Source organism: Bos grunniens, chromosome 7, assembly GCF_055505025.1.
Source record: "Bos grunniens cultivar Pamir isolate PY7600 chromosome 7, Bosgru_T2T1.0, whole genome shotgun sequence".
Classification (NCBI taxonomy): domain Eukaryota; kingdom Metazoa; phylum Chordata; class Mammalia; order Artiodactyla; family Bovidae; genus Bos; species Bos grunniens.
This window is the reverse complement of record NC_141171.1, coordinates 34,278,162-34,301,684: the sequence shown is the minus strand read 5'-3', so window position 1 is coordinate 34,301,684 and position 23,523 is coordinate 34,278,162. Positions and strand designations below refer to the sequence as shown.

At 40.9% G+C, this 23,523-nt stretch overlaps 1 long non-coding RNA gene across 1 annotated transcript; it reads left to right on the top strand.

Moving 5' to 3' along the window:
- Window positions 1-12,882: 12,882 nt before the first annotated feature.
- LOC147369022 (uncharacterized) lies at window positions 12,883-14,998 on the top strand. Its single transcript, XR_015167130.1, has 3 exons — window positions 12,883-13,179; window positions 13,321-13,492; window positions 14,852-14,998. It is a non-coding gene; the product is annotated as an uncharacterized LOC147369022 (long non-coding RNA).
- Window positions 14,999-23,523: the final 8,525 nt, after the last annotated feature.

Here is a 23,523-nt window from a genome sequence, read left to right as displayed (position 1 = left end):
CTTTTGATCTTCACCCTCCCAATAACCCCAGAGTTGCACTCCTAACTGTGATTCAGTGTCTGTCTCCTGGAGGTCCTAACTGGCTGCACTCCTCTTGGTCCCTCCCTATTATCTTTTAATTAAATATAACTGATGTATAATATCATATGTTCAGATCAGATCAGATCAGTCACTCAGTCCTGTCCAACTCTTTGCGACCCCATGAATCACAGCACGCCAGGCCTCCCTGTCCATCACCAACTCCCAGAGTTCACTCAGACTCATGTCCATCGAGTCAGTGATGCCATCCAGCCATCTCATCCTCTGTCGTCCCCTTCTCCTCTTGCCCCCAATCCCTCCCAGCATCAGGGTCTTTTCCAATGAGTCAACTCTTCGCATGAGGTGGCCAAAGTACTGGAGTTTCAGCTTTAGCATCATCCCTTCCAAAGAAATCCCAGGGCTGATCTCCTTCAGAATGGACTGGTTGGATCTCCTTGCAGTCCAAGGGACTCTCAAGAGTCTTCTCCAACACCACAGTTCAAAAGCATCAATTCTTTGGCGCTCAGCCTTCTTCACAGTCCAACTCTCACATCCATACATGACCACAGGAAAAACCATAGCCTTGACTAGACGGACCTTTGTTGGCAAAGTAATGTCTCTGCTTTTGAATGTGCTATCTAGGTTGGTCATAACTTTCCTTCCATAGTGATTTGCAATCTGTCCATGGGATTTCCCAGGCAAGAATACTGGAGTGGGTTGCCATTTCCTCCTTCAGGGAATCTTCCTGACCCAGGGCTTGAACCTGAGTCTCCTGCATTGCAGGCATACTCTTTACCATCTGAGCTACCAGGGAAGTTGAGTTACACTCCGTTTACAGTTATTATGAAATATTGACTATATTCCCTATGTTGTCTCCTTGTCACTTATTTTGTATTTTTCATTACATTTAAAAAAACTTTATAGTGGAGTGTGGTTGATTTTTATGTTAGCTTCAGCTGTACAGCAAAGCAATTCAGTTATTCATATACATGTCCCTATTTTTTTTTCAGATTCTTTTCCCATCTAGGTTATTACAGAATATTGAGTTGAATTCCTTGTGTTATACCCTATGTCCTTGTTAACCACCTGTTTTATATATAGTAGTGTGTATGTCAAGCCCCCATTTGTTTATTTAACTTATATTCAGAGTACATCATGTGAAATGCCAGGCTGGATGAAGCACAAACTGGAATCAAGATTGCAGGGAGAAAGATCAATGAGCTCAGATATGCAGATGACACCACCCTTATGACAGAAAGTGAGGAGGAACTAAAGAGCCTCATAATGAAAGTGAAAGAGGTGAGTGAAAAAATTGGCTTAAAATTCAACATTAAAAAAATTAAGATCATGGTATCCAGTCAGTCCCATAACTTCATGGCAAATAGATGGGGAAAAAATGGAAACAGTGACAGACTTTATTTTCTTGGTCTCCAAAATCACTGCAAATGATGACTTCAGTCATGAAATTAAAAGACGCTTGCTCCTTGGAAGAAAAGCTCTGACAAACCTAGACAGTATATTCAAAAGCAGAGACATTACTTTGCCAACAAAGGTCCATCTAGTCAAGGCTATGGTTTTTTCCAGTGGTCATGTATGAATATGAGAGTTGAACCGTAAAGAAAGCTGAGCGCCAAAGAATTAATGCTTTTGAACTGTGGTGTTGGAGAAGACTCTTGAGAGTCTCTTGAACAGCAAGGAGATCAAACCAGTCAATCCTAAGGGAAATATTCATTGGAAGGATTGATGCTGAAGCTAGACCTCCAATACTTTGGCTACCTGATGCAAAGAACTGACTCAATGGAAAAGACCCTTATGCTGGGAAAGATTGAAGGCAGGAGGAGAAGGGGACGACAGAGAATGAGATGGTTGGATGGCATCACCGACTCGATGGACATGAGTTTAAGCGAGCTCTGGGAGTTGGTGAAGGAGAGGGAGGCCTGGTATGCTGCAGTCCATGGGGTCGCAAAGAATAGGACATGACTGAGTGACTGAATTGACTGATGTCAACCTCAATCTCCTAATTTCTCTCTCCTCCACCTTTCTTCTTTAGTAACCATACGTTTGTAGAATGGTAATCCCACCTCCAGCACCTCAGCATTGTGCCCGTGCTTTAGTAGAATACAGCACTACCAATTGACTCTGTTCTTCTTTCAGGAAATTTTACTGCCTTCACTTCTTAGGCCAGAACTGTGTCCTGTAACTATAGCAAGCACAAAGGAGGTGGGGAAATGTTTTTTGTTTTAGCTCAATGTATTATGGTCCCAACAAAACTGAATTCTGCTACTGAGAAAGAAGAAAAGAATAGGTATTCTGTAGATGAGTGGTCCCCAGTCTTCTTGGCACCAGGCACTGGTTTTGTGGAAGACAGTTTTTCTACAGACTGGGGTTCGGGGATAGCTTTGGGATAATTCAAGTGCATTGCATTTATTGTGCACTTCATTTCGATTATTAAGTCAGCTTCATCTCAATCATCAGGCATTAGATCCTGGAGGTTGGGAACACCAGCTGTAAGCAACAAGTAGTTTTTGCCCCACCTTACCTGGAGAATTCCATGGACAGAGGAGCCTGGCAGGCTACAGTCCTTGGGGTTGCAAAGAGTTGGACATGACTGAGCAACTATCACTTACTCACTTATTTTCATTTCTGGAAAACCTTTTTCTAAAAAAAATTGAAACAGTTGATGTATGTAATTATATTAGTTTAGGTTACTACCTAGTAATTTGACACTGTATATATTATAAAATGATCACCATGATAACTCTAGTAACCATCTGTCCATGTATAAACTTGTTAAAATATTACTAATCATATTCCTTATGCTGTTATATTCCCATAGTTTATTTATCATATAACTTGGAGGTTTGTATTTCTTATCTTCTACATCTGCTTCACGTTCCCTCCCCACCCCTGCCTTCTGGCAACCACCTGTTTTCTGTATGTATGATTCTGTTTTCATTTCATGTTTATTTGCTTTTGTTTTTTAAATTCCACATGTAAATGAGATCATGTGGTATTTGTCTTTCTCTAACTTACTTCACTTAGGATAATACCATTTAGGTCCATCCATGCTGTTGCAAATGATAAGATTTGATATTTTTTATCAAATATTCTGAGGAATATTCCATTTTACTTTTGTCATATCCCACATCTTTATCCATTTGTCTGTGTACAGACACTTAGGTGTCTTTTGCATCTTGGCTGTTTAAATAGTGCTGTAATAAGCATTGGAACACATATATCTTTTCAAATTAGTGTTTTGTTTTCTTTGGATATTACTCAGAAGTAGAATTGCTGGAATGTATGGTAGTTCTGTTTTTAATTTCTTTAGGAACCTCCATACTGTTGTCCACAGTCCCACCAATGATGTGTGAGGATTCCCTTTCATATACTTCTTGTTACATGTTTATTGGTTGTCTTTTTTGATGGTAGTCATTCTGACGGGTGTGAGCTGGTATTACATTGTCATTTTGATTTGCATTTTCCTAATGAAAAGCAGTGTTCAACATCTTTTCATTTGTTTGCTGGCCATCTGTGTGCCTTCTTTGGGAAAATGTCTGTTCAGATCCTCTGCCCATTTTTTGATTGGGTTGTTTGTTTTTTGATGTTGAATTGCATTTGTTCTTTGTATAATATATTTTGAATATTAACCCCTTGTCAGATATATTGTTCTCAAATATATTCTCCTCTCAGATTTTTTTTCTACCTTGAAAAGGAGAGGGAGCCAGAGCAGACAGAATAAGCCTTATCTCTCCTTTCAAACAACACTTAAAAGGGAAATAACCCATTTGCTAGGTAGTATACAACAAGTTCTTTAAGAATTTGCCTTAGCAAGTTACTTTTGAACAAAATGTGGAAAATGAGATTGAGAACTATTTTGAACAACCATCTCAGTGTTTATAACAAAGTCTTAATTTGTCATATTCTTTTTGGAGAAAGCTGTCTTTTCTAATGATGTCACCATTATTTAAAGCACTTTTGAGTTCTGGTCTTACTGATTTTGGAACCACTTCATAAGTTATACAGAAAGTTTGTATCATTCCTTGACAGGGAGATTCCAGTTGATCAAAATACCATTTACCATATTTTCCTGATCTGGCTCTATATGTCTGTCTATTCTCCAAATCTACTTATAATATGATGAAAATTTGTCATCACTGAGTCTGTGTCACAAACTAAAGGAAATTTTAAGAGGTGTTCAAAAATATTTTGAGTAAAGGCAGTATTGTTGGAGTAAAGTCATAGACTCCTGAGGTGTCTAGTTGGAAAAGGTGCATATACCCTTTATTTTGTCAGATATTGAATCACCTACTCTAAGAACAGTTTAAAAACATATTCAGATAATCTTCTCTATTCAAATCTAAGAATTTTTTAATTAAAATTTTTTATTGAATGAAAAATTCTATAAATTCTACAATGCTTTACAGTTTTCAGAAGTTTCACACACACAATTTCATATAATCCCATAATATGATAACCCCATTTTTAATCCCCTATGCCTATAAGTAATGCCCCCTCCCTCCTCTCTCCCCACTGGCAACCACCAGTGTATTCTCAGTTTCTGCTAGTCTGTCTCCTTTTTGTTTTTATTCACTGGTTTGTTGAATGTTTTAAATTCCACACATGAATGTGGAAACTTTTACTTAACTTTGTCCCATTAATATTTCTCATTTTTTAATGAAACACCTAATATCCTATAAAACATTAGTTTGGGAGATATGCCATTTTTAGAATTTGATGAAATTAGGAAATTTTATACAGTTAAACATGCCCATTCCCAGCTCTTAAAAATATCCCAAAGAGTAAAGCAGTTATCCTCCAATTAAAAATAAATGTAAATAAAATGTAAATATAAATAAACTTTATAAATAAAATATAAATAAAATTCCAAAGAAGTTAAGTTAATTCTAATACTAGACATCAGAATCTGGCAAGGATGGAATGAAAGAACTTGGCAAGATGTTATGCAATAGTAATTACAAGATTTTTTTCCATGCTAAGCACAGATCATTTTCAGAAGAGGCTGAGAAGTATTGGTTTTGAATTTCAATAAAAATTAAAGAAAATGTAATTAAAGTATACTCAAAATTTATTTTGAATAATGTCTCTAGGGATATTATATAAATGTAGTATTTGATCCATTGCTTCAAGATAATGTTTATTGCTGCTGTGAAAAGAGAGGAATTTACCATAATAATATCAGTGTAGTTTACATTGAATACAGCTAATATCAAATTGGCTATTACCAGAGTCAGATGAGCATCCCAGGAGCAGATGTAATGGAAACTTAAAGAAATGAAGGTAGCTAGCCCTGCTGCTGGACTTTCTGTACAGTGTCATGCTCCTTGGAATCCCCCCTGTCCTGCCACTTCCCCTCTCCCCCACAAACCCCACCATGCCCTGTCTGTGTGGCTTGATATATTGTCCAAAGCTTAACTTTTATTATGGATACCACCTCCTCTGTGAAGTCTTTTCTGATCTTCTCCAGTGGCCTGTTCTGTCTCTCTGCCTCTAGACCCACAGCACTGGGGATTTAATGCATTTATCTTATGGCATTTCATTCTGCATTGGTTGTGGTATATGTGATCTTGTCAAGACCCTTTCATGCAACCCACATGCCACCTTGAAATCCTTGTTTGCATCTCTTGTATTTATCCAACACATAGCTAGTGTCCAAGTTTTATGAATTGAATTGTGGAAAAAAAAAATCCCCCGAAATACCCAGCTACTTCCTGTAAGTACTCTCATACTGAGAGAAACTGGTAAAAACAAAATGGGCACCTGAGGACAGTCCCCTCAATGTTTGGTGTTGGTATTAGCATTAATGGTCTTTCCAGGACACCAGTATGTACCTAAGGAGGAACTTAAAGTCTATTATTTCATCATTGTGTCTCTAAGGGACAATGCTAATTTAACCAGGAGGAGAAGGGGATGACAGAGGATGAGATGGTTGGATGGCATCACTGACTCGACGGACATGGGTTTGGGTGAACTCCGGGAGTTGGTGATGGACAGGGAGGCCTGGCATGCTGTGGTTCATGGGGTCACAAAGAGTCGGACACGACTGAGCAATTGAACTGAACTGAATTTAACCAGGAGAGTATTTCTCAGTATTTCTAATGCATGGGCTGTTTTTTTTTAGTGTGTTATTATCTTAAGTTATGTAAATTATTGGCAACTGTCTGGATTAAATAAATAAACAAAAACAAAGGATGCTATGAAAAGGTCCATTACCTCTTGACTTTGAGCAATTGCCTAATTACCTCAAGTTCAAAGCTTATCCATGGAATTCCTTGTAATAATGACTTACATTTGTCTAGTGATGGGAGATTTACAAGGTGCTTTCATCTGTGGCATTCATTCAATCAATCAACTTGTCAATTAAATTAATCCTTCAACAGACATTTCTTTACAGCCTATTACATACCAAACATTGGCAAGCATGATCTGAGGAATCCTAAAGTAAATAAGACAAAAGTGCTGCCTTTGTAAAAGTCTTCAGTCCGGTGAGGGTTGACAAATACAAGCAAGCAGATGACTGAAACGCTGTGATTGAAGCTTGTAAACACCTTAGTGGGGGCAAAGGTGGGGATTGGGCGTTTCTCACTAAAGTGAAGTGAAAGTCGCAATCATGTCTGACTCTTTGCAACCCCATGGACTATACAGTCCATGAAATTTTCTAGTCCAGAATACTGGAGTGGGTAGCCTTTCCCTTCTCCAGGGGATCGTCCCAACTCAGGGATCAAACCCAGGTCTCCCACATTGCAGGCGAATTGTTTACCAGCTGAACTGCAAGGGAAGCCAAAGAATACTGGAGTGGGTAGCCTACCCCTTCTCCAGCAGATCTTCCTGACCCAGGAATCAAACTGGGATCTCCTGCATTGTAGGCGGATTCTTTGCCCACTGAACTATTGGGGAAGCTCCTAGGGAAAGTGGACAGGAGAGCATCCATAGCAGAGGGGTCATTGAGTGAAGTCTTATGTGATTCTTACTAGTGAGAACCTGGCTTAGGTGTGAAGCATCTTCTCTGAGGTGACCCTGTTCTTAAGACTTCAGAAGTGACTTGTCCCACTGCACAGCATAGCTCTCCTGTACCCCATGTGATTTCTGGAGTGTGACTCTCCTGTTCTAGTAGTGATGAGAAAGGGAAGGTAAAGTCGGAGAGCCTGAAAATGAGGATTAAGTTTATGCAAAATGATCTTGGTTCCCAGAGTAACAAGAAAAACAGCTTGATTGAAAATGTTATTCATCCATAAAGAAAAGAGAGAAAGCCAAACCCAAAGGCAGGGTTTAGAGCTGAAAACAATGGCTTTGCTAAGATTTACAAGCCTCTGGGATTTCTCAGTTGCATAGGGTATAAAGGAAAGTTATTTGAAAAATATTCAAATTATTTGGACATTATTTTCCCTAGGCAATATGGAAACTCACTTTTTGGTCGTTGGGTCTCTATTAACATAAAACTGTGGAGGAAATGAGGTTTAAAAGGATGACCTACTTCTTCTGCTGTCACCACCCACAGACTCCAGTTTAATTTCTGTTCACTAGAGGGCCCTAGTGTTTTTTCATGGGATGGATGCTTCTCTCTGGTCACACTTTTGGTGTGTGCGGCCACATTCCACTAGGTTGGTGGCACACTGATTGGTGAGGTGCCTTAAGAAGGCACCCAGTCATTTAAGATAACCTGGCAAGAACAACTTAGTATTGGCACATATTTTTTTTTCTCTCTAAAAGGAAGCTTAATATTGGATGTTAGAATGTAACATCATACAAAGATTTCTAATATGAGCTAAGACTGCCTGGATAGTATGATGGAAGGGGATTTGGTCTTTTTCTTTGCCTTCGTACTTCATGTCATCACCTACGCATTAGGAGCTGGAGTGATGCATTTTATAAACTATTAAATTGTAAATCACAGTTAGGAAAGCAGGTATTTTAACATATCTGAAAACAAAGTTCCATTATTCCAATGGGCTAGGTAACCCCATATTTTTACAGTGAGTTACAGATTAGAAAATGTTTCAGATATTCTCTTTTGGCCCTCACAGGAACTCCAAAGGGAGGCATTTGAAATCTGTTTAGCGGCAAGAATTTTTTTTTTTTAACTCATGAGGAAACTGAGACCCATATAGGTTAAGGCTAGGCTCTAGCTGAGGCTTTTTTGGGGGGTATCTTCTGGACTAATGTGGCTTAGTTCTGTCAAAAGATAAACTGAAAGTGAAAGTTGCTCAGTTGTGTCCTACTCTTTGCCACCCCATAGCCTGGCCTACCAGGCTCCTCTGTCCTTGGAATTCTCCAGGCAAGAATACTGGTGTGGGTTGCCATTTCCTTCTCCAGAGGATCTTCTCTAGCTAGGGATCGAGCCCACGTCTCCTGCATTGCAGGCAGATTCTTTACTGTCTAAGCCACCAGGGAAAAATAAATTGAGGCATATTCAAATTTTGAGTTTATTTTAGCAAATTCAATTCGAATCAGGCCAAATGGGAAGTGGTTAGGATGCTCCACATACAGGAGCCAGGAGAAAGACTTTATAGAGAAGATGCAAGGGAAGCAAAGGAAGGGAATTATCTGAGTGGCTGAAGCAGTTGCATTGTTTGGAAAAGCTGAGTTGGTTATTTATGATTGGTCGTCGTTAGGTTTCACTTTCTTAACCTTGAGACATTACAGCCTTAGGTTTTGGTTACTTTATGTAGGGTGCTAATGTGTTAGTCTAATGGTCTCCTTGTTTTAATTGATTTAACTGTTCTTTATATTGCTTCTTTGCAGGGAAATTCTCTCGTGGACACGCACTGTGCCTTTAGCCCTGACCTGCTATTTCTCAAACCTGTGGGATTAGTTGCAAAGGAGCCCGAGTGAGAAAATGGATGATTCTGTACCAGCCTGTCTCACTTATAAGAAAAGTAATACAAGTCATACACCCCTGTGGTATGGTAATTTGAATTACTTTAATATACAACGAGCAGCACATAATTAAATTCTAAGAATCAAGAATTATATTTCTTGTACTGGGGACTCCTGCATCAGGAGAGCATTCATCTGGATGAATAAAGCCCACTAGGGATGCTCATTACAACACTGTGTGCAGATTAAATTGTGGAGAGATAACAGAAAGAGGTGATGTTACCAGTGTCAGCCCATTTTCTCAGGCCATGCTAGCCTGGAGTTTTAAAAGGGGTTTTATCAATGGCAATAACCAGTATTTTAAACTTTTTATCTCTTTGGCTATTACAAACCTCCTCACCCACCCCCAGCGAAGTCCCAGGGGTTTTCTCCTCCTTGTGCCCCAGTTCTTTCCACCTCCTGTGGGTTCCATGATGCGTTTCCTTCCCCCTCTGCTTCAGCCGCCATGTTGGCAGGCTGGCTGCCCTCAGGGGGGGCACAGATTTTTCTCTCAGTTGGCAGCCTCCCCTGGTACAATTCTTACCTCCGCCTCTGAATTCTTTCTTGGAGTTGTAAATGTGAGCCAGGCAGAGGCTGGACATGCAGTCTTCTCCCTTTTGGATCTCAAAGCAGGGCAGGATTGTTAGTACTCCTTGTCTTCATTTTTAGATGGACAACCCTCTTATTTTAGTCCATGAGGGTAGGTAGGGCATGGACAACTGGGAAACATCAAAACTATATTAAGACTGTCATCTTGCCCTCCCCTTGGTTCCTCATGAAAATACTTACTAGTATTTTCTAGCAGACTAATATCTGTTAGCTGCCAGAGAGGCCCAGAATCTCAGCACAAAATAGAGCTAGACGCAATCTTAGGGGACCCCAAATACCAATATTTGTGTTCAACTTGGGGCTGATTCTTTCCTTTCTATTTTCTGTGCTTTCTTGTATTCTTGGCTTGTTTCTTTGGTTAATTGGGGGAGGGGGAACAACCTAGCTATAGAAGTGAAAGTTGCTTTCAAAGGCAAAATGCCTTAGGTCAGATCTGTCTCCCTGGTTGAAGGGAAGGAAACATAGGAAACCCATTGAAATCCAGTTAGTATTTCCAATCAGAAGGGGAATATTCTACCTCCCTCCATGGTAGGTAGCTCTCCATTTGAGCGAACCAAATCAGCTGGAAAGGATTCTCAGTCCTAGGGCTAAGGAGTAAGGCATCTGGAACTCAGTGAGGCTGTACCTTTAAAACAAAACAAATCTAAACTGGAACATAAAATCAGTAAAAATTAACCATGGGAGACAGAGCTTGCTGGATTTGGATTTGTGGGTGGCAAGTATCTGGGTGTAGCGCCCCTGTTTCACTGTCCAGAGTGTGGTGAATAGTCTCTGCTCTGAGCTGGGGTTTTGTTGCAGAGCCATCCTTTCTGTTTACATCCCCAGCATCTTCCTAAACCATTCTGAGCCCACTTTTCATTATTCTCACTTTATTAAAGCCTCCAAGAGGCTCAGCTGCTGCTGCTGCTGCTAAGACGCTTCAGTCGTGTCCGACTCTGTGCGACCCCATAGACGGCAGCCCACCAGGCTCCCCCGTCCCTGGGATTCTCCAGGCAAGAACACTGGAGTGGGTTGCCATTTCCTTCTCCAATGCATGAAAGTGAAAAGTGAAAGTGAAGTTGCTCAGTCGTGTCCGACTCTTAGCAACCTCACGGACTGCAGCCTACCAGGCTCCTCCGTCCATGGGATTTTCCAAGCAAGAGTACTGGAGTGGGGTGCCATTGACTTTTCAGCAGAGAGACTCAGAGGTCACCTGAAAAATCTGAACTCTGTTTATAGGAAGGTGTTTCTTAACCAAGACTACACTTAAAAGGTAGTATGATGTGGGGAAAAGAGGGTCATCAGGGTATCAGGAGACCTGGAATTTTCATTTCTGTTAACTGTGCACCTGACCAGGGAAGCTCCCTTCTCTGCCTCTTGTCCCTGCTTTCCTCCTCTACCTCTATCGGTCTGTTTCCTCTGTAAACAGGTTTGATCTATGTGATCCCTCCTTCTCGCAAGTTCTGAGTGTATAATTTTGAAAGGTTCCTCCCACCCAAGCAGTTTCTTCATGTCCCAAGGAAGTGTTTTTAGTTATGAGAGATATTTTCATGTGCATGTATTGAGCACATTTGTAGCAAGTACAAATGACCATTCAAAGTGTTCTTTCCACATGTCATGTAATCCTTAATGTTAATGATGATAACAAACAATTACATAGCACTTGCTCTGTGCCAGACTCTGTTCTAAACAGTTTCTATACATTTGCCCATTTAAATCCTCATCACAAAGTGTGTGCAGTTGATACTATTATGATCTTCATTTTGCAGGTGACCACTGAATCTTAAAGGAGAAACAAACATAGGGCCCAAGGGCCTTGGGCTGATCTCTATATTCATAAACCAGGACAGGACAATCATCTTCTCTTGATCATTGAGGAGGCTGGGGTTCTAACAGACTAAAGTACGCTGCCCACAGTCACAGAGCAAGTAAGTAGCACACTTGGAAATAAAACCTGCATCTAACTCGTTCCAGAGCCCACGTTCTTTCCATTTTGCTGCTTGGCCTCCCAGGGGCATCTTTTGCTTTGTCATAAACCGCAGAGCTGAGCATGGCACTTTTAATGATGGAAAAGTTTGCCAAATGAAAAGCAGATTAGTGAGATATTTGGGATGCTTTGCAGTAAATAAATCTCTTTCAGAATTCTCATCTTCTCCCACTCACATTGCTAAAGCCATAACAGTAACAATTACCTCAGCCTGCTTGAGGCCGTGTGGGAGTGAACTCTCTTAATTTTATTGCTCAGGGAAGGCATTGGGGACCCACAAACCTTTCCCTGAGCTGCCTGAGCCATAGGTCAGAAATTGGATATATCAGAGATTGGCTTTCCCCATCAGAGCCTCCTCTGGCCCCTCCTGTTTTAGCTGTGTCTTGAAGCACCATTACTTGAGGAAAGAAATAGAGCTAAAAGTTGGGCCAACATTAAGAGTATTAGAAATGTCAGTGCCAACCTGTTTTCCTGAATAGATGAGACCTTGAGCCTCATTTGAACACAATTGCCTGAGACTTGAGGAGAGTCTCTTTCTCTCTCTCTCTCTCTCTCTATACATATATACACACATATATGTAATAGGTAATCTCAGCTACTCTATGAGAATTTAAAAATATCCCTTTGAAACTGAGAGGCCAGAACAGAAATGTAATTATTTCTGTATGATATACAACTGAATTCGAAGCCAAATGCTCACATTTATATTCAAGAGGAATGTGTGTACTCAGGCTGGGTGTTGAGGGTTTGAGGGATGTGAAGACAAGCAAGTCCCTGGCCCCTTCTCTAAGAGCTTGGAATCTATTAAGGGAAGTGGAGCGCAAACTGGAATAATCTGTGCTGCGTGGGGAAACTTAACATTTACTGCGCATCCTCCACAGGCCAGGCATTGTGTCAAGCACTTTATAGAAGAACATGGCAAGATGGGAGTATTATCTCCCTTTCTAGGGGAGGAAAGCAAGGCTTAGGATAAGCTGTCCTGGGTCACCATTATAAATATGGCTGGGCTTCAGAATTAGGTGGTTCAGATGACAGACTCTCTCCTATGTTGTACTAATAATATTAATTACATGGGGTTCATTTAATGGTTTAATGTATTAGATATCCTTTATGAGGTTTAAAGATTTATGAAATAGCTCACCAAGGTGCATCATGTTTTGAGATGACAATTTTTGACCTGGGGTATTTTGAGGAATCTTGGGCAAATCAAATAACTTTGAGCTTCCTCAAAGGAATGTATAAAACAGAAAACTTTACCCATTTCTCATGCTTTTATGTTTATTGGATGAGGCTTATGGATGGATGGTCTTTGGGTGGGGGAACGGAAGAGGTCTAGATAACCTATAGAGCTACAATGTCAAAGTGAAAGTCACTCAATTGTGCCTAATAACTCTTTTCGACCCCATGGACTATAGCCCACCAGTCTCCTCTGTCTGTGGAATTCTCCAGACAAGAATACTGGAGTGGGTAATTGCTCCCTTCTCCAGGGGATCTTCCCAACCCAGGGATCGAACCCAGGTCTCCCACATTGCAAGTGGATTCTTTACCATCTGAACCACCAGAGAAGCCCATTTTGTTGTTATTCACTCCATTGTGTCCGACTCTTTGTGACCCCATGGACTGTAGCCCGCCAGGCTCCTCTGTCCATGGGATTTTCCAGGCAAGAATACTGGAGTGGGTTGCCATTTCCTTCTCCAGACGCCCATTACTTGGTAAGAAATAATGGTTTTAAATTTTGACTTCATTACTTTATAGTGGCTGCATCAGCTCAGTAAAAGTTAACAGAGTTTTTTTTTGTTTTGTTTTGTTATTGTTTTTTCTTCTTAAAAAATGTTTATGTGGCTGTGCCACAGGTCTAAGCTGCAGCATGCATAATCTAGTTCCCTGACCAGAGATCCAACCCAGGCCCCTTGCACTGGGACCATGGAATCTTAGCCACTGGACCACCAGGGAAGTCCCCAGAGTTAGAAGTTTGATGTGGCTACCAAAAAGCCAGTCTTAACAGAAGTATCTGTGATGGGTAAGGTAAGAACCCCACTCTACTTTGCCTTGGTCAGACCTTGGTTGGAATACTGTGTTTAGTTCTGGCAAATGAGCATGCATGCTAAGTCACTTGAGTCTTGTCCTACTCTTTATGACCCCATGGACTGTAGGCCACCAGGCTCCGTCTGTCCATGGGATTCTCCAGGCAAGAATACTGGAGTGGGTTTCAGGGATCAAACCTACGTCTCTTCCATCTCCTTCATTGGCAAGCATGTTCTTTACCACTGGGGCCACCTGGGAAGCCCTCTGAGCAATGTGCATTAAGACCAATATAAAGCAACTAAGACATATTCAGGAGAAAGTTTGGATCTCAATGAGGAAATGAAGTCTGGATGTTTGAGGGAATAGGGCTGTACTGCTGAAGAAAAGGCTTGAAGGGTCTAAGATAACAGTCTTTGAATATTAGAGGGACTGCCTTAGAGGAATGTAGTTTTTTTTTTTTGTCCGTGGAAAAAAAGATGCAACTGGAAGCAATAGCCTCTGGAGAAGTAGATTTGTCTTTGCAAGGGAGAATTTTTTCTGTTATATTTGCCTGAATATGTAAGTTTTTTTTAACAAAGTGGTGGATTCCCCGTCGCTGAAGATCCTGGAACATGTGCCCAGTAATTACTTGGTGGAGCCATGGCAGAGGAAATTCAAAGGTATCATGGGTTGGATTTCACAAATATCAGAGTCCTTCCCAACCCTAAGCATCTCAGCACCAATGGACTGAGCACCTTCCAGGCTTCGGCTTCACTTTTGTCACCAGGGTTGGAATATGTTTTGGGGGATGGATAGATGGATGGGTGGCCAGGAATATGAAGAATCTATAATAGCAAAGCAGTACTTGGTTCCCTGTAATTGGGTCTGCCATTTTAAAATTTTGCCTTTTCTATATACTAATTTGCTTGCCTTAAACTGTGGGCACCTGAAGGCCTTTGCTGCAACTATTCAATTTGTGATCCTCAACATAGCACCCCATCCCATGCAATTGGGTTCTTATAAATGTTATTTGACAATGATTTTATCAGGTATCAAGTATTGTAGGGATCTAATAGTAGGAAACTCTAACTTTGCTGTATGTACAGACTCTGCGTTTGTAAAACTTGTGACTGTGTGCTCTCCCTGGGGAAAGACACAGCCTGAATTCTTCCCCAAATTTCAATAAGATGGCAATTTCAGGACATCTAAGAGAGAGAACCAAAGTGATTCACACTTGAAATTAACCTTAAAAATTACCCAGATGCTATTTGTACTGTTCCCAGCTCTGTGTCAGGTAGGGATATTCAGCTGTTTTGAAACTCTAGCTCTTTTTACCCATTTAAGTACTGAAAGCAATTGACAGACATTTTTTGTTTTCAGTCTACAGATGAACTCTTGAAGTGTCAACAGTAAATATTCCAGCAAAAGGAGTAGCGGTTTGATCGACTTCATTGCTTTCTGCAGGTCAGACTCTGTGGGCTCATGGCAACATTTAATCTTCAGTGACCCGAACTGTCACACCTAGGAGTAAGTTACTAATTCTTTTCAGAGCTATAAACAGCAGGGAAATATGATTTATAGGCTAAGAGGCATTTTTAAGCATGGTATCCATGAATGTTTCATATTCCCTCCTTCATTATGGATACTTTGTCCATTCTTTGGAAGAGACTCTGAGATCTTGGTCAGATTCTGTTAATCTCATTTACTTCCATGAATTGATGTCAAATGGATTAGATTCATGGAGGAGATTTTCAAAACTCTACCAAATGGATTTAGAGGAAGATGGAGCTCAATTCATATTAATCCTTTGGCCCAGAGGTTTTTCTGGGCACTAGTCATCATCTGAGTTTGCTTTCTAAGGCAGCTTCCTCTGCTTAAAGTTTATGCTGCTGCTAAGTCGCTTCAGTCGTGTCCAACTCTGTGCGATCCCATAGACAGCAGCCCACCAGGCTCCGCCGTCCCTGGGACTCTCCAGGCAAGAACACTGGAGTGGGTTGCCATTTCCTTCTCCAATGCATGAAAGTGAACAGTGAAAGTGAAGTCGCTCAGTCGTGTCCCACTCTTAGCGACCCCATGGACTGCAGCCTACAGGGCTCCTCCATCCATGGGATTTTCCAGGCAAGAGTACTGGAGTGGGGTTCATACATAGCAGCTGAGTCTCTGATGGGAAGACATCCTTTACAATTGTGGGTTTTACCCCAATCTCTGGGATTCTTTATAAATAAACTTAGAATGCTCTTCTTATCCCTAGTTATTTGAACTCTCTGAGTCTTAGCTCAGGTTACTGACAGTATTAATTTCCAGTGGATAAATATGTCTTACATCCTTAATACATTGTTTCACACTGGGGCACCATCTCAGAAAGATTTCACCTGTTGCAAATTTATGAGGATGTAGACTATTTCTGTCGGTACCTTTTCACCATCTCTCCAACATCTACCTCTATACCAGAGAGCATTTCTTTTTTTTTCCTCGTCACTATATTTTCAATAACATTTTAAAAATGGCCTAATTCTTAGCCTGTTTTTCCTTAGTCTTTGCTAAAACTGTGACTGACAGTGCTTTAGGTTAAGACACCACTTCTTATGAAATTATTTGTATTTTAATAAAAATCTTTGAAGGGTAAAATACCCAAAGTACTGACTGTCTATGGTTAAATTTTAGGCAGTGCAAAAATAGATTCAGATGGAGATGGGGGTTGGGTGGGTTACACAGGACATGGGATGAACAAGTCTCCCACTTTTGTTCAAATGTATGAACATAACGGATGAACATCTTTCTTAGCATAAAGAGATGGCACTTCTGTGCTCATGTGGGAACAAATAAAAGGAGCTACTGGTCAGGACCTTGTTTGGCCTAGGGAGGAAGAAGATCCACTACTTTGGCAATTTATTTAAACATTTAATTTTTGTGGGGTAGGGGAGCAAATAGGGGAGCTCATACTTGAAGCTGAATCCAGCCTCTGCACCCTGAAAGTGAAAGTTTAGTCCAACTCTTTATGACTCCTTGGGCTGTAGCCCACCAGGCTCCTCTGTCCATGGGATTCTTCAGGCAAGAACACTGGAGTGGGTTGCCATTCCCTTCAGGGGATCTTCCAGACCCAAGGGTCAAACCCAGGTCTCCTGCATTGCAGGCAGATTCTTTACATTCTAAGCCACCAGGGAAGCCCAACTGACATTGAATTAAATCTGAGAGACAGAGTTTTGGATAAAGTAGAAAAGAGCAGCTTTATTGCTTTGCCAAGCAAAGGGGACCACAGTGAACTAATGCTCAAAACTGTGTGTCCCTGACTTGTAGGGTGAAGTGAGGAATTTTCTAGAAATGGCTCAAAGAGGGCATGATCAGCTTGTGGACATTCTTCTTATTGGTTGGGGGGTGAGGTAAGTGGGAGTGAACATCGTCAAATTTCTGGTTCCATGTCTGGGGTTTACATGTTTGTGGCCAGCATACCCTTCAATTCTCCCACCTGGTAGAGATTTAAGTATCTGAAAAACAGCTCAAAAATACTGTTGAATATATATATCCCTTGAGAGGGAACCAGGACCCTGCCCACGGCTACACTATTGTTTCTTTTAACTGTTCCTTGCTTGTCTCCTCAACCTCTCCCTTTCCTAATTATCAACTTTTTGAACCTGGAACATATTGGAACTCATAATCACATGCTAGTAAAGTAATGCTCAAAATTCTCTAAACCAGGCTTCAACAGCATGTGAACTGAAAAATTCCAGATGTTCAAGCTGGTTTTAGAAAAGGCAGAGGAACCAGAGGTCAAATTGCCGACATCCATTGGATCATAGAAAAAGCAAGAGATCCAGAAAAACATCTACTTCTGCTTCACTGACTATGCTAAAGCCTTTGACTGTGGGGATCACAGCAAACTATGGAAGATTCTTAAAGAGATAGGAATACCAGACCACCTTACCTGCCTCCTGAGATATCTGTATGCAGATCAAGAAGCAACAGCTAGAACCAGACATGGAACAACGGACTGGTTCCAAATTGGAAAAGGAATATGTCAAGGCTGTATATTGTCACCTTGTTTATTTAACTTATATGCAGAGCATGCGAAGTGCCAGACTGGATGAAGCACAAGCTGGAATGAAGATTGCAGGGAGAAATATCAGTAATCTCAGATATGCAGATGATACCACCCTTATGGCAGAAAGCAAAGAAGAACTAAAGAGCCTCTTGATGAAAGTGAAAGAGTGAAACAATTGGCTTAAAACTCAATATTCAAAAAAACAAAGATCACTGTATCTGGTCCCATCACTTCATGGCAAATGGATGGGGAAACAATGGAAACAGTGACAGACTTTATTTTGGGGGGCTCCAAAATCACTGCAGATGGTGACTGCAGCCATGAAATTAAAAGACACTTGCTTCTTGGAAGAAAAGCTATGGCCAACCTAGACAGCATATTAAAAAGCAGAGACATTACTTTACCAATAAAAGTCCATCTAGTCAAAACTATGGTTTTTCCAGTAGTCATGTATGATGGACCATAAAGACTTGGACCGTAAACAAAGCTGAGTACTGAAAAATTGATGCTTTTGAGCTGTGGTTTGGAGAAGACTGTTGAGAGTTGCTTGGACAGCAAGGAGATCAAACCAGTCAATCCTAAAGGAAATCAGTCCTGAATATGCACTGGAAGGACTAATGCTGAAACTGAAGTTCCAATACTTTGGCCAGCTGATTCGAAGAACTGACTCACTGGAAAAAACCCTGATGCTAGGAAAATTGAAGGCAGGAAAGAAGGGGATGACAGAGGATGAGATGGTTGGATGGCATCACCGACTTGAAAGACATGAGTTTGAGCAAGCTCCAGGAGTTGATGATGGACAGGGAAGCCTAGTGTGCTGTGGTCCATGGGGTCACAAAGAGTCAGACATGACTGAGTGACTGAACTAAACTGTTTGGAGCTCAGGGAAGGACATGGAAGCTGAATGAAGCCTATTTCCTGTAATCAAGACCAGAAAGACTCCTTTTGCCCAGGAGTCCCACAGGGTCCTGCTCTCTATCATACTCAGTGCAAGGAGCTGTGGAAAATTTGGATATAAGGAATCTTGGCCTCTACCTTCCAAGGGTTCACATCCTACGTTGTGAGGAAATCAGACACATCTATTAAGAGTCTCCTCAAATAAAGAATATGAGAAGAATAATCACAGAGGTACAACTAACATGCTATGAAAATGTATGGTCCATTCTCACCAGGATGTTTGGAAGGGCTTCTTGTAGAAAGTGGGATTTTAGTTGAACTTAAAAACAAGTTGTACTTTGAAAACTTGCACTTTTGAAAGAAGTGACTTGAGCAAGGGACTATCCTTTGATTGAAGGCAGGAAGTTTGATGTAGCTGAGTGAAGGCTGGAAGGCAAATGTTATGTTTAGCTTGGAAAACTCAGTAGGGTTTTCAACCCTGCTGGGTGTTGAATGTTTGGTTGAATATTTTAGATTTTATTCTTCTCATATTGAGAAGCCATTTAAGATTTGAGCAGGGGAATAATATTCTTAAAGAAAATATCTATGACTAGGATGCACTGAAGGGAAGGGGAATGACATACTCATTTATCTACAATTTGGGTAAGAGAGGAAGATTGCCTCTAATTCATTAGATGTGCATTGTATCTGCAGGAGCAAAATAAGCAGCATATCTTAATGCATAAATCTTCCTCCCATGTACACGTCCTTTTTCATCACGGAGCAAGTATTTGGCAGCCAAGTCATCTTTAAAGTAATAAGAACAAAGCTATTTGGAATAGATGTTTCAGAACCATTTGTTACTTTGCGCAGACCTATGAGCAAATAGGGACGAGCTAAAGCATTTACCCTGTAATGCAGTTCCGCAGGGGCTGCCACACTATCATATATACTTTTATCTTGGCTAAACTCTAACTGTTGCCACCACTATTACTCAAAGAACTGAAGTGTCAACAAGGTAATCAGAAAGCAAAGTGGGAGTCAAGAGTTTTTCTGTCATTGTTTCTTAAAGTCTCAGGAAGATTGTTTCCTTTGTATTCCCTATATTCAGAATATAAAAGCCTCCCAGACATCTAATCTTTACCAGGTCAAACATTTCAAAAGACAGTGAGACTATTTTCCAGTTGCTTTTCAGTTTAAGGTAAGTGTTTTAGGGGCTTCCAAACTCTCCCTCTTGAATCTATTTGTAAAAAAGAAACAAAACAAAGAATGAAGTAAATGCAATATTATCCCAACTACATTGTCCTGGTATAAAAATTCTAACAGAGCCTAGTGGAAAAAGGTTCTGAATCATGATCTAAGAGATCTGAGCTCTAGCTATAATTTTGTGAATGCATAGCTTCACAAAAAGCTATGTCATGTCTTGTATTTAATGGGGAGATATTAGAATTTTACTATATAGCTTCTGTGCTATTCAGTAGTATTGTTCACAATTATTTTTGCCTAATGAATCTGGAAAATGGAGAGACATACAATAAGATTGTGGTCCACAATTTTGGGTGGACGTGATGTGTGTTTCTTTGGGGCCAGAATTCACATTACCAATGTAAGGCTCCAAAATTCTTTCTCTCTACAAAGATGATTGAGAGAGAGAGCTTTGTCAGCCTGGGTCCAGGAATAAGGACTATGAGGATCAGAACTCCTAGCCAGCTCATAATGGACGTGCACAAGGAGTCAGAAATGAACCTTTGTTCTTTTAAACCACTGAGATTTGGGGGAATTACTTGTTACAATGAAATGATCAAGTTTATTCTGATGGATATGGTCTCCAAAGAATACAACTGGGGTGCATGTGGAAAGCCCCAGGGATACTGAAGGTCCTACTTTTTCTTAAGTTTTCTATAGATAAATGTCAGAGCTGCTTTGGGGGGAATTGTTTCCTATCAGTGAAAATACTGAAATATAGACTGTACAATCTCATGAAGGTGGTTGTGTGATATAATAAGGCATTGATGGTTTTCTATATTTTTGGCACAGAGCTCTGAAAACCTTTGGAATTTCTTAACTGCTGAGAGCAAAGAAAGTGTCTTTTGTTACGTTAATGAGGTGACTTTTGGAAACCTTCTAAGGGTGGAGGCTGGTTGCTAGCGGAGCCAACCAAATGATTAGAGGGTTGAAACTTTCATTCTCACCCCTCTGGGGAGGTCAGAGAGGGCTGGAAGTTGAATGGTTCACCAAAAGCAAATGATTTAGTCAATCATGTTTATGTTATGAAGCCTCCATAATAACCCAAAAGAAGGGGTTTGGACTGCTTCTGAGCTGGTGAACATGTGGAGACTTGAGGAAAAGACATGCTCAGAGAGCAGGAAAGACTTGGATCCTTTTCCTATGCATCTCTTCCATCTGACTGTTCCTGAGTTTATATATATATGTATACATATATAACATTTTATATATATTTATAAAATTAATAATATGTAGTAAGTAAAATGTTTCTCTGAGTTCTGTGACTCCACTTTGTGTGAATGAATTAATCATGCTCAAAGCAACTGAAGCACAGGTGGCGACCTTGATTTGCTACTGGCATCTGAGAGTGTGTGTGTGTGTGCGCGCTCTTGTAGGACTGAGCCCTTAATCTGTGGAGTCTGATGCTGTCTTTGAGTAGGTAGTGTCAGAACTCAGGTGCATTTTTACAGCCCTCAGTATGCGGTCCTCACTTGGTGGTATGGGGAACTCCCTGACCCTCCGCACTGGACTTGGAACTATAGCTGACTCTGGAACACCGTGGGTTTGAATCCACCTATAGGTGGATTTTTTTCAGTAGATGCACATCTTTAGAGTCAACCAAACATAAATCAAGTTTCTAGCTGAGGTTGGTTGAATCTGTGGATGCGAAACTTGTAAATACGAAGGGATCAGCCTGACAGTATTTGAACTCGCTGGTCAATCTTAACTTCATTAAAAATGGGAAAATTTTTGTACTTTCTGTTGCAAAGCAATAGGATAGTACACAGCATCACTTACAAAATAAGCTTGTAGTAACGTGAAATTGCATCTAAATCTAATTAATTCTTCAGCTCTGACTGTTTATAAGGAAAATTAGGTAAAAGGGAGCATCTTAAATAACATCACAGGAATATAGTCAATAGACTTCTGTGGAAAATTCTACAGGATAAATTACTTAGTTTCTTTAATAAATCAGTGCCAAAAAAGGAGGGAGAGCTGTTGTAGACTAACAGACACATCAGCCAATTGCAACATGTGGACCTTGTTTAAATTTTGATTTCAATGGACCATGTATAAAAAAGACTTTTTAACCCAGTTGGAGGAAATTGAGTATGGCTTGGTTATTGTGCTAAAAAGAAATGATGATTAAGTTTTGGGGGTGAGATAATGATGTTGTTATGTTAGAAACAAGTTCTTATCTGTTGGAGATAAATACTATTACATTTAAGGAGAAATGACATAATGTCTGAGATTTGCATTAAAATAGAACACTTCCCCCACCCTCCCCAAACTCCTAAACTAAAATAAATGAGTAGAAAGCTAAGTGTGAGAGTGAGTGTTTGTATGTGTGTGTATGCGCAGCAGAACAAGAACGGCGGAATATTAATAATTGTTGAAACTGAGTGATGAGTAAATGGCACTGCATTCCTACTATATCATTCTCTTTATTTTGTGTATGTTTAAAAATTCCTACCACAAAAAATAATTAAAAGAAAAAATCCTCCATGTCCCTTCTTTTCTTGGGATCCAGCAAGAAACAGGAAGATTAACTCTCATCAGCAAACCCTCATGAGGCTGCTGTTGTCCTCTCTACTCTCTTCGCTGCCGGACACTTTCAATCATTCTGGAATGCCCTTTCAAATGGGGGCCCGCCTCAGTCCCCAAGGTGTTTCTAATGAAAGCAGTGACTTCTGGGAGTCCACCCTATCCCTGGGTGCCAGCACTCCCACTGGATCCTGGCCAACACCTCGAAATGAGGTGTACCCTAATTCTAGAGTGGAGTCAGGAGGATCCAGATGGATTGCCACTTTTAACTGGTATAAATTACAGCCCGCAAGCAGAGGTGTGCAAGAAATAGTATGACACTTTTTTTTACAACTCCATTTAATTTGTATTTTAAGCCTTGATCCTGCTGGTGTCCTGTTTGGATTTCCATCCATCCCTATTTGGAAGTCATACAGGGCCAAGGTTTTGAGGGAGGGGACGGAAGCATGGTCATTGTTGACTGGAGCACACAGTGCAGTGAAGACATCCATCAGCTCGGACGTCTTGCCTCCTTTAGGTTTGGTGGCTCCTGTGCCATGTGGGCCTCCCTTGTGGCTCAGTGGTAAAGAATCCACCTGCCAATGCAGGAGATCCAGGTTCCATCTCTGGATCAGGAAGATCCCCTGGAAAAGGAATAGTAACCTGTTCCAGTATTCTTGCCTGGAAAATCCCATGGATGGGGAGCATGGCAGTCTGTAGTCCCTGGGGTCAAAAAGAGGCAGACACGACTGAGCAGCTGAGCAGGCATGTGCCAGGTGTGGGACAGATTGCCATGATTCTGCTTGTATGCACACTACAGCCATCTCCTTCCAGAATTTTTGCCCCACTACCCCTCCAACCACACTTGAGAGGCCTTTTCTCCTCCAGGATCCACAGGCATCCCTCTCTGACTTAATTAGCGCCTTTCAACACTCCAAGAGGGAAAAAAGACAGTATGTAATTTCAAAAACCTGCTTCTGTTACATTTCTGTTCAAGTATCTTCTCTTTTCCGTGGTGTTTGGGATTTCAGAAATAAAAGCCAAGACCATCAGCATGCCATCGCTGCTACACCCTGCCCTGTTCTTCCACTGGCCAGCGAACACAGGCTCTGCTACCCACTTGAATGCAGAAGGGAAAGAGTGAAATAAAGGGAGAAAAGAAAAAAAAATAAACAGGAACAGATTAACATCTCAAAATATCCTGCTACATTTGAAAGATGTGAGAGTTGGATTCATGTGTGATGTTCTACTGGGAAAAGGAATTGTTCTTGAAAATGAAGTCTGTGCTGTTGCAGAGACAGCGTTGCCCCTAGGTCCACAGAATGCTCTGATGTCATCACTGAGGTCAGAGAATCCTGCTGTGGGCCTGGCGACCTTTGAACCTTAA